The following is an 11,558-nucleotide window of genomic DNA, read 5'->3' on the forward strand; positions in this document are numbered from 1 at the left end:
TACTCAGCAAACAGTGTGCCAAGCACTGGGATGAAACGAAAACAGACTCAAGCTCTGACGTCCGGGAGCAGAAACATTAAAACACATAATCGCATCAGACGAGCGAATGTGTCTATAACCGCGGTGAGGGCTCTGGGGAAGTCGGGCCGCCTGGGCTCTGCGGACAGACAGCCAAGGAGCCCAACTCCGATGGTGATGCCTGTGGCTCCTACAGTGCTCTTCACTGAATGGCTTCCTCTCTGATGCCGAGGGACGACCAGCCCTCTTGGTTGTCTTCCTTTTTGCCACCCACACGTTCGTCCTCTTGATTCTCTGGGTCTTCAGCCTAGCCACTGATCCCCCACGCCTAGCTAGCTGCTAACCCCCGACTCCTGCCTCCCAGTTCTTCCAGCTCCAGGCTGAGTAATGGGGATGCAGTTTTCTGCAGTCATAGCTCGAATGTTGACATCTACTACAAAACCTTCAAAACTCTCCTCACCTATGCTCTAGAGCACACACTCCTCTCTGTGACCTGCTAGAGCTATCAAACATTCTCAAACATTCTCTTCTCTCTTCCCTGCCCTGACGGTTGCTGGCTGTTTTCCTTCATGTGCTGTGGACCACGCTGTTCCTTCCACCCGGAAAGCACCCTCTTCTCCATCTCTGTTGGTGGAAACCTTGTCCATCCTTCTATGTCTAGTTGAACTGCCACCTCCTCCATGAAGTCCTCCAAAACTCCTCCTCAGGGGGCTGCTGTCTTTGGATTTGTCACAGTAGTGCCTACCTTTTGTTGAAATGCTTACTCAATGCTAGGCACCATGGTAAACTCTTGCCAAGCATTACCTCTTTTAATGTTCACAGTTACCTTGTGAGGTAAGTGCTTTTCTTACCCTTGTTTGCAAATGAGATTCAGATTAAAGGAAGCTGCAGTCAAGATGATCCTGGTTTAACAAAGATCAGGTAGGATCAACCCTCTGCTCAAATCCCTCCAATGGCTTCCCATCTTCCACTGGATTCCTAGAAGGAACTACAAGGTCCTACAAGGCCATTTATGAACAGCCCTCACCCTTTGCTCTCCATTGTGCCCCAGCCCACTGGCCTTCTTGCTGTTCTTCAGAGCACACCAGGCACATTCCTGCCAATTGGCCTTTGGACTTGCTATTACCTCTGCCTAGAATACCCACTCTTCCATCCCTAGATCCTAGCCCTGTGTCTTTTTACATTTTTTATCGTGGTAAAAATACATAACATGAAATTTACCATTTCAACCATTCAGTGGCATTAAGTACATTCACATTGTTATGCATCCATCACCTCTATCCATGTCTAGAACTTTTTCATCTTCCCAACCTGAAACTCTGTACCCACTGAACACTAACTCCCCAATCCTCACCCCCACCCCCACTCCCCTCAGCCCCTGGTAACCACCCACCATTCTACTTCCTGTCTTTATGAATTTGACTATTCTAGGTACTCCATATAAGTGGAATCATACAATATTTGACCTTTTACGTCTGGCTTATTTCACTTAGCATAATGTTTTCAAGATTCATCCATGTCATAGCATGTGTCAGAATTTCACCCTTTTCTAAGATTGAATGATAGTCCATTGTTTGTATGCACATATTTCGCTTCTCCATTCATCCGTGGAGGGACATTTGGATTATTTCCACCTTTTTGGCTATGGTGAATGATACTGCTCTGAAGAGCCCTATGGTTTTTATACTGCAGCTGATGTAATGTTTCTGTAATTGGATTTCCATCCTGTCTCTTTGACAAAAGTGTAAGTTCGCAGAGGCAAACACAATGTTGCAACACTTGTCTGCACCTCCACAGCACCAAGCCCAGTGCTAGCTAGAAACAGTAGCTAGGGTGATCCTTTTACAAACACAATGCTCACTCTGCTTCTGGGAACTTGCCTATGACTTCCCTTCAAGTTAGAATCATCTATGAGTATCTTTACCACAACCCATGAGCCCTCCATGATATGGCCTGACTTCTAGGTTTTGCCCTCTCTGTTTCCATTCTAGTTACACTGGTCTTATTGCTATATTCCTCAAGTGCACCAGGTTGATAATGGTCTCAGGGTTTTTGCAAATTTGCTGTGCCATTGCATCCCTTCCTCTAAACCTTCACATGCTCCTCTCCCACCCATCTCTAAGGGATCAGATCAAACATTCCTTAGAGAAAACCTCCCTCACCAGCTGATCTAAAGTATCAGAGCGTGCCTCCATCAGCTCCTTTTGCTTGATTTTTTCATCAGAACAGGTTTCACTGTTGTTTTCCCTCTCTAGAATGTGAGCTGCAAACAATTTGGAGCTTAATTTTTAGTCCTCTACATTATGCCCTGCCTCTGCTAGCACAGACTTCTCTTTTTGTGAATCAGAAAACCGGTGCTCCTTCCAGGTGGAGGAATTTTGCAAAAAGGGTGCCCAGTTCCCCCTGGGCCAAAGCGGAGATAGTGGAGCCAGGGCACATGGGTTTCATACTCTTGCTCAACTACATGGAGCTCAGCTGTGGCTCCTTCTAGGCCTGGAACGCAGCAGGTGCTAACTAATTGCCAGTTGAGTGAAGTATAGCAGCTGAGGTCATGTGTGGGAAATTCTTCAGTGTCTCTCTTTTCCCTACCCCTTCCAGCTCCCAGGGGGATTATGCACAAAATTGGATTTGAGCTGTTTCTTTTGTCTTACCTGAGTGACTTGCTGATCAAAGCTACACACCAGCAGGGTCGGCCCTCAATAGAAGCTCTAACCCATGAACCCAGCCTTAATCCCAGAACTCTTTGATCACAGTGCGGGAGGCACTGGGCATGAGGTGGTGGGGCCCCGGGGGTGGGGGTGGGAGATCCTCTCAGTGCTTTATCCCACTCACCAAGACAATACCATTGGAGACATGTGAGCACCACATGAGCTCAGGCTGTTTTCCTGGGAAAACTGATCTAGTCATCAACTGAAATTGGACAAGAAATGTTGCTTTCATACCCAGACAAAACTATAATTCGAAAAGACATGTACACCCCTATGTTTATAGCAGCACTGTTTGCAATAGCCCAGACATGGAAACAACCTAAATGCCCATTAACAGAAGAATGGATAAAGAAGATGTATGCGCGCATGTGCGTGCACGTGCGCACACACACACACCCACACCCACACACACACACACACACACACACACAATGAAATATTACTCAGCCATGAAGAAGAATGAAATAATGCCATTGGCAGCAACATGGATGGACCTAGAGATTATCATACTAAGTGAAGTAAGAAAGAGACAAATATCATATGATATCACTTATAGGTGGAATCTAAAATACGGCACAAATGAACATATCTACGAGACAGAAACAGACTCACAGACATAGAGAACAGACTTGTGGTTGCCAAGGCGGGTGGTGGGGGAAGGAAGGATTGGGAGTCTGGGATTAGCAGTTGCAAACTAGCATATATAGGGTAGATAAACAACAAGGTATTACTATATTCAATATCCTGTAATGAATCACCATGGAAAAGAACATGAAAAAGAATATATACATGTATAACTGAGTCACATTGCTGTATAGCAGAAATTAATACATTTGTAAATCAACTATACTTCAATGAAATTTTAAAAAATAAAATAAAATTTTAAAAAATTTAATAAAAAAATAAAAGAAATGTTGCTTTCAGAGTGAGCCATCCTAGGACTATTGTGGGCATTAAATGAGATAATATGCAGAAAGGGTTTACTGTAGACACTGGCCTAATGTGACTAGGAACTGTGGGTGAAGTAAAAGTCCAGCACCCATAGGAGCACTGAGGAGGGGTGACCGGGATTTCAGCTGCATGGCAAAAACCTCCACCCCTGGCCTGAGCCTCTCCCATCTCATATATCGCACTCCTTTGTCACTCACTCCAAGCCAGTCCCACCCACCTTCTTCCCGGTTCTTGAATGTGTTATGCTCATTCCAGCCCCAACGCCCCTCTGCCAGGAATGCTGATTCCCCAGATTGTCCCTCCTTGCTGCTCCCTGTCAGCTTTCAGATCTCAGCTTAAAGGTCCCCTCCTCACAGAGACCTTCCCAGACCAGCCACCTGAAGTGCTCTCTTCTGTACTCTACGTCTCGCTGTGTTCTCTTCATCATGCCTATCCCTCTTGGTCATAGTTTTATGGTTTTTGCTTGTTGACTTGTTTATTACTGAGCTGCTCCAAATAGAATGTCAGCTGCACGGGGCTGAGATCTCAACTGATCCTTCTTTCTCTCTCCCACATTCTGGAACGTGCATGCTTGGCACACAGAAAGGGCTTAGTGCACACATTTGATAAATGATAAATATCTCCTCTCTTCCCCTCTCTTCCCATCTTTACTTCCTTTTCTTTCTTTTATTTTTCTTTTTATGATCTCTTGTTGTCTTGTTCGCTCTTCAGTTTTCCACTTGTGGTCAGTAACAGGCAGATCTCTCAGTCTCCCCGGGACATCCTTCAGCAAGAAAGGTCAATTGGAGGAGAGGCGACAACACAGGTGCAGGCCATCAACCTTCCTAATGAGGATACGAAAACCTTTCCTACTCGATGGTCTCACCTTGGCTTTCTTAGTGCGGTTCATACCATTTGTCAAGGGCTCTACCTTCAGGCTGGTCTGGCCTAGGCCTGAGCTGAGGGCTGTGAAAGTAGAATGGGTCAGCAAGTTAGGAGGCATTGGTCTGATAATTAGTCTACCTGTAACACTGTTTAACCTTGGCCAAGTCCCTTAGCTACAATGAGGCTCAGTTTCCTCATATTTTAAATGAGGATAATCATGGCTCCATAATGATATAATTTCCAAGCTGCTGAGAGAGAGGTCTGCTGGACTCTAAGAAAAACCCAAGAAACTGTAAGTGTTGGACTTCTGTGTGTGTGAATGCCGAAAGCCTTCTTGCTCCTCCTCTCCTTGGAGATTGTCAAGCTTGTCATATACTCTCAGAGAAGCCTGCCTGAGCTCCGCGAACAGACTAACCTCTCCAGTTACTTGGCCTCTTAGCAATGCCTTTCCTTAACAGTCACAATGTTTCCCAGTCACAGGGTGATTGTTTGATATCTGTCTTCTCCACTGGACTGTGAGCCCCATGAAGACAGAGATCATCTTGTTTTTATTTGTTTGTTTGTTTGTTTTGCTCCCCAGCATATCCTTAATGCCTAGTACAGTACCTGGCCCAAAGCAGGTTCTCCACAAACATTTGGGAAATGAATCAATTAATCAATCAAGCATTCACCTCTTTAAAACCTGCACTCACGAAACTCGCTAACACTGGTGTCAGTGACCCAAATTGCTCTCTCGACCAGCCTGGTCATTGAACAAGGTTTAAGTTTCTAAATATAGAGCAAGAGAATCCAAGTCCTGGAGCTGAAATTTCCCCACATGGCTCTGATAAGCCTGGATAAGTCCAGATTTTGCCCTTACCTTCCTGTGCAGCTTCATACCTGTCACTCAGGTTCTCTGAGCACTGCTCTCATCATCAATAGATCCAACAGTGTATGTGGTAGCAAGAATCAGAGCTGGCTAGAAAAATATAGAATATGGCTGCATTAAATAAAGTAGTTGAACCAGATGCTTGTTGAAGTCTTTTTTAATTCTAAAAATTCTGCGATTCCATCTTGCAAGGTAGGATGGGAAAAAGGGGAGCCAGACATAGTGGTTCAGTCCAGTGTGTGCATTTAGTGGCATTTCAGCTCCGGTTGAATAAAAAGAAAGCGTTTGCAGGATGCCTATTTGAAATGACCTCTAGACAGAAAATTACCTGTCTCTCGCTTGGAGTCTACTTTGTCATTTCCACACAGAGATGCCAATTAAACCTATCCTGCCAACTACAAAGGAATGCTATTGAATCAAGACAGTGGAGGTGGAAGGTGCCTCAAGTAGAACACGATGATTTGAAAGAGCAAACACAGAAGCCCATACATCTCAAAGAGCAAATATACTACGTCATTGGGTGGGTACGTCTCAGAGTATTAGTCAGAAGGGTCAGATGCACATAGATGTAGAGGGAGCCATCCTCCTCCTGGCACTGCAGCTGGAATAAATATTAGGGCTTCCTGTTTAATTACTTTTCATTTTTGTATAAAAGAAGAAAGTTGTACAAAATACAAACAGAGAGGTGGTGGGGTGCAGTGGAAAGGGGCTTCTTAGAAGTCTGAGGCTCTTGGAGAAGTGTCATTGTCTGTGGCATTTCTGTAAAATAAAGGGTTGGGTATTCTATAACCCAGTGGTCTTAACCTTGGCTGCACATAGAATCACCTGGGGACTTTCTAAAACTCTAGATGTCCACCCTGCACCCCAGACCAATTAAATCAGAACCTCTTGGGGTAGGACTCAGCCATTCCTAGGTGATTCCAATCTGTGGCCAAGCTTAAGTGAACTACTGCTCTGTGGCTTTCAGCTCTAAAATCCTAAGGTTTCCTTTGGTCTAAGCAGCGTGTCATCCGATGTTCCACATCCGATGTTCCACTAGTAAGCTTCCGCTAGGTGGCACCTTCCAGCAAACTTCAGTGGGTCCGGAGAGGTCTCATCTAGGTCTAACTGCAAGGAATGAATTCAGAAATCAAGACTTGGTGGTCTTTACTCATGAGGCGTGCACTCTTGATGAGAGGCTGAACTTGTTGGTTAACAACTTGCTGGTGAGCGCTGGAGCCACAGAATGTTAAATTTCGTCTCTGCTAGGGAACTGAGGCGCCAAGAGGGCGCAGCTTCATCCCTTACTACCGGGCTCACTCATTCCCCAGTGCACGCTGGTCTCTTGCCCCTAATCGGTCCAACAGGAACAAACACTACCCTCCACCCCTCACCCCACCTCCTACCCTCACTCCGAAGTCCTCGATGAGTCCCGTTATGCGCAGTACTGAACTTCTGTTTATCTGGTCAGTTAACAACACCCTGATGATTCTTTGGGAATTTACCTTCCTGCATCTCAGCTGGGAGGTTGGATCGGATCTGACTCCACCCTCAGCTTCTGGCTTAGCCAGTCAGAGCACATTATCTGCTCCTGCTAGTGATTGGTCCAGGGATGGATACCTGACCTACCCAAGGCAAAGTAGAGATTGAGTTCTGTGGCTTTTTTCAGGAAGTAGTAGTCCTTTTCAGACCCACTATGAGGAGTGGACTGGTTGTCTTACCCTTGCTCCTCCGCACCCCAGGAAGGCTATATAGCATACATCAGTGGGCTTCCTTGCCCTCCATCTTCCTGTTGGGGTTAGCCCTTGGGGAGCCACGTCAGGATACCAAAGAGAGGAGGAAGAGTCAGGTCAGGGTGTTTCTTTTCTCAGCTTCCTTACTGGGGCGATGTCACAGGCTGGCTGTGTCCATCACTAAAGACCACGGCTGCTGCCAGGCAGGCCTCCTCTCTGGATTCTGAGAACTGCCCTCCCCTCCGCCTTCAGGTCTAGGGCCGGACAGCACACCACTGATTCTAGCCCCAGGGTACTGCACTGTTGCTTATCATTACCCTATGCCCTTCCCTTTGTCCTCTTAGTAAACGTGCCTCCCATTCCCAGCATGGGAGAACTATACATTTTCTGCTGAGACCCTGACTGAATCAAGTGGAGAAGCTTCCCGAGGACCTGAGAACCGCACCAGCATGGAGGGAAGTGGAGCTGCGAGCTCACTCAGTTACCCAAGCCAACCTGTGATGTCATCCTTGCCTCCATTCCAGCTCAGCTCCTACGTTCAAACAATTACCTAATAACGTTGATTTTATTGCCTAATAAAATTTAAATGTATCCCTTCCCCTCTAGGCCTACTATATGAGATATATTTCAGGTGCCTGCAAGAAGAATCCCTGATCAGAACTCTGCTACCTCAAATGGCCACATCCTCTACCTTGTAGACCAGCCTCATCTGTGGGCAGGCCCCTGGCCTATGATCTGCCTGACCTGAGTCAAAAACATGAGCAGAGCCATTCAGATTTTGTCTCAGAAACTGGAATCAAGTAGCACAGAGGGAAGAAGGTAGCTGGTCATGGTCCCTGAAACTAGAAGTTCAGGTGGCATCAGGGTAGAGATTACTCTTGGGACACACACAAGGAGAAGTTATGGTAAAGCAGAAACCATCAATAACACAAGAAATGCGCTAGTTAAAAAAAAAAAAAAAGACAATGGAGCAGAGGTGCAAGGAATAGAGATGCTGAGAGAGTTAATTATGAAAGATAGCCGCCCTGACTCCTGGTTTTCTAGTTCAAGTCCTTGTTTCTGGAATGCCTGCCCAGATCCAGATCTCTGCCCTAGGGCTTCTGTGGGATTTCCTGCTGAATTCCCTTTCCCTGAAGTTATGAGTGAGTCTCTGTCCCTTATGATCAAAGGATACTTGGCCTTGATACCCTAGTCTCAGGGTCTGAGTTGAAGTCTTTATCATCTCTCACTTGAATGGTTGCAGTAGTCTCCTAAGTCCTCCGCCACTTCAGTCCTGCATCTCTTAAGCTCCATCCTCCCCACCACAGTATCTGTTCTGTTACACAGACTTGCCATGTCGCTTCCTGCTGGTATCTCCCCCTTGTCTTCACAATACAGTTCAAGCTTCCGGCCTTGCACTCTGTGCAAAACTGCTAGTAGTTTCTTACCTTAATTCTGTGGCCTCTCATCCCCGTGCCCTTGTGAGTGCTGTTCCCTCTTCCAGGGCTGCCCTTCACATGCTTCTGCGTGGATGAATTCTTACCCGGCTTAGATGTCATCTGCTCCTCCCTCACCTCCTCACTGACTCCTTAATTTTCCCCACACTACTTGTATAATTTCTATTTCAGCATTTACATATTAATAAAAATGATGGGGATGCTCTTAGCTGACATTGATGGAGCTCTTGTTACATACCAAACTCTAAGTTAGCACTTTACAAGCATTCTCTTTCAATCCTCACCAAAACCCTCTGAGGTAGGTTCAATTATTACTCCTATTTTCTAGAAAAGAGCTCTGAAGCAGAGAGGTGAAGTGACTTGCCCGAGTAGGAAGGGGTAGACTCAGGTCTACTGTTCATTTCTTTTCTTTTTAATAGCAGCTTTATTGAGATATAATTCACATGCTATTCAGCTCATTCACCCACTTCAAGTGTCCAATTCAATGGATTTTAGTTTATTCACAGACTGTGTGTAGCCACCACCAATCAGTGTTAGAACGTTTTCATCACCCCCAAAAGAAACTCAGACTCATCAATTAGTCATTTTTTGCTGCCACTCTCAACAGCTGGCATGGTTCCCAGCACATAGTATCTATTCAACCAGCACTTTTTGAAGAATGGATGGCTGTTCTACCTAAGAGGACAGTGGAAAGTGCAGAAGGAGCCTGTTTGTGTAATGCCCTTTGCATCTCAACGTCAATCTAGGGATTTGCCCGATTCTTCAGTTTATTTAGTTTGCGCTGTTTCTCTCTAGTAATAACCACTGCTTATTATCTTTTATGTGCCAAACCATACACTGAATGATTTGCCTATGTTATCTCACTAATACCCAAGACAACACCTGGGAATGGGTACTGTATCCATAATAGAGTTGAGAAAGCCAAGGCCTGGGATTTTTATCAATCTGCCTAAAGTCATACAACTTGTAATCACCACCATCCTAACATTAAGTAAATTACTACCACCTGTAATTGAAGACAACCATGCCTGGGTACTATGCTAAGTTCTTTTTAAAAAATTTTTATTTATTTATTTTATTTTATTTTTTATTTTTGTTGGCTGCATTGGGTCTTCATTGCTGCTTGCGGGCTTTCTGTAGTTGCAGAGAGCAGGGGCTACTCTTTGTTGCGATGCATGGGTTTCTCATTGCACTGGCTTCTCTTGCTGTGGAGCACAGGCTCTAGGTGCACAGGCTTCAGTAGTTGCGGCCTGTGGGCTCAGTCGTTGTGGCTCTCAGGCTCTAGAGCATAGGCTCAGTAGTTGTGGAACATGGGCTTAGTTGCTCCGTGGCATGTGGGATCTTCCCAGCCCAGGGCTCTAATCCGTGTTCCCTGCATTGACAGGCGGATTCTTAACCACTGCACCACCAGGGAAGCCCGTATGCTAAGTTCTTTATGTCCATCACCCATTTTGTCATTTAGTCATTCATTCAATAGTTGTTCATTGAGAACCTACTACATGCCAGGCACTATGACAAGTGCTACAGTTTCAGTGGTGGGCAAACAGATCAATCATGGTCTCCCAGGGCTCATGGCCTAGTGGTAGAAAAGGCATTATAAAAAAAGGACATACAAATAGCAGCTGTATTTGGTGGGAGGAAGGAGAAAGGTCCTCATGGCTGTTGGGAACAGAACTGATATTAGAACCTTGGAATCCAGTCCAACAGTCTTAGGCCATTGTAATGGGACAATGGTCTTGCCAATGGCTGTCTGGGCAGTGCTTGTCCCTGTAGGAGGTCTGCAGTAAACAGGTCCCTGCCACTTACCCTGGGAGGCCTGAATGCACGGGCATACACACACACACACACACATAGACACATGCACACACACGCACGCACACCCTGCCCATAACCCCAGCTGCAAGGAGAGCTAGGAGAGAGCCAATGCAGTAGGCTTTGCAAAGGCTCTTTGTCCTCAGCTGCAGGATTTGAGTTTGAAGAGCACTTTTCTGTACACTGTGCTGCACTTTGCTTTTATCATGTAAATGATCTTGGAGATCTTGCCGTATGCATACAGAGAGATTGCCCCATTCTTTTTTTCCAGTTGCAAAGCACCCCATCGTGTGTGAATAAACCAAGGTTCAACAATCCCCCAAATCTCAAAAGGAGATTTGAAGTTGTTTTCAATTTTGGGCATTAATGTCATAATGAATGACCTTGTGGCTACCTTGTTCGGTAGCACGGAAGTAAACCTTCAGAGGAAATCCCTAGAAGTAGGACTTACTGGGTCAAAGGGTAAATGCATCTGTAGTTTTGAAAGATACTGCCAAATTCCCCACCATAGGGGTTGAATCTTTTTGCGCTCCCATCAGCAATGTATGAGAGTACCTGAGTCTTCACAGCCTAGGTCTGCATAATATTTTTTTAAAGCACTCATTTTAAATACAGACCTACACTCCCAACTTGTCTTAAAAATTGCAAGATCTTTATTATATGTCAATTGTACCTCAATAAAAGTTCTTAAAGAAAAAAAAATTGCAAGATCTGGCAGCACTGGGCCTGTCTTCCTACACGGTCATAACAAATTGGGGCTGAAGAAATTTATGCCTTATTTAGTTGAAAAGTCAAGGGTAGTTTGCCTTCAGGCACAACAAGATCCAGGTGTTTAAAGGATGACATCAAGCCTCTGAAACTTTCTCAACTCTGCTTCTTCTTTATATGTTCTTTGCCCTCAGGCAGCTTACTCTCTCCAGGTGACAGGATATCTGCTGGTAGCTCTTGGTTTACATTATCCTGACAGCTAGCAATGCCAAGGGAAGCTGACTAAAAATCCCAGGACTGAGTCTCATTGTCTAGGTCTGGGTCACTTACTCACCCCTGCCCCAAAGGAAAACCAGAGGAAGGATAGACAGATGCAGGCTGGGCAAGACCTCCAGAGCTCGAAGCAGTGGAGGATTGGGAGGGCATCTGTCTCATGAGGGGTGAAGGAGTCTCTAGATAGTTGAGTTGGACACACATTGCT

Source organism: Hippopotamus amphibius, chromosome 1 (genome assembly GCF_030028045.1).
Source record: "Hippopotamus amphibius kiboko isolate mHipAmp2 chromosome 1, mHipAmp2.hap2, whole genome shotgun sequence".
Taxonomy (NCBI): Eukaryota; Metazoa; Chordata; class Mammalia; order Artiodactyla; family Hippopotamidae; genus Hippopotamus; species Hippopotamus amphibius.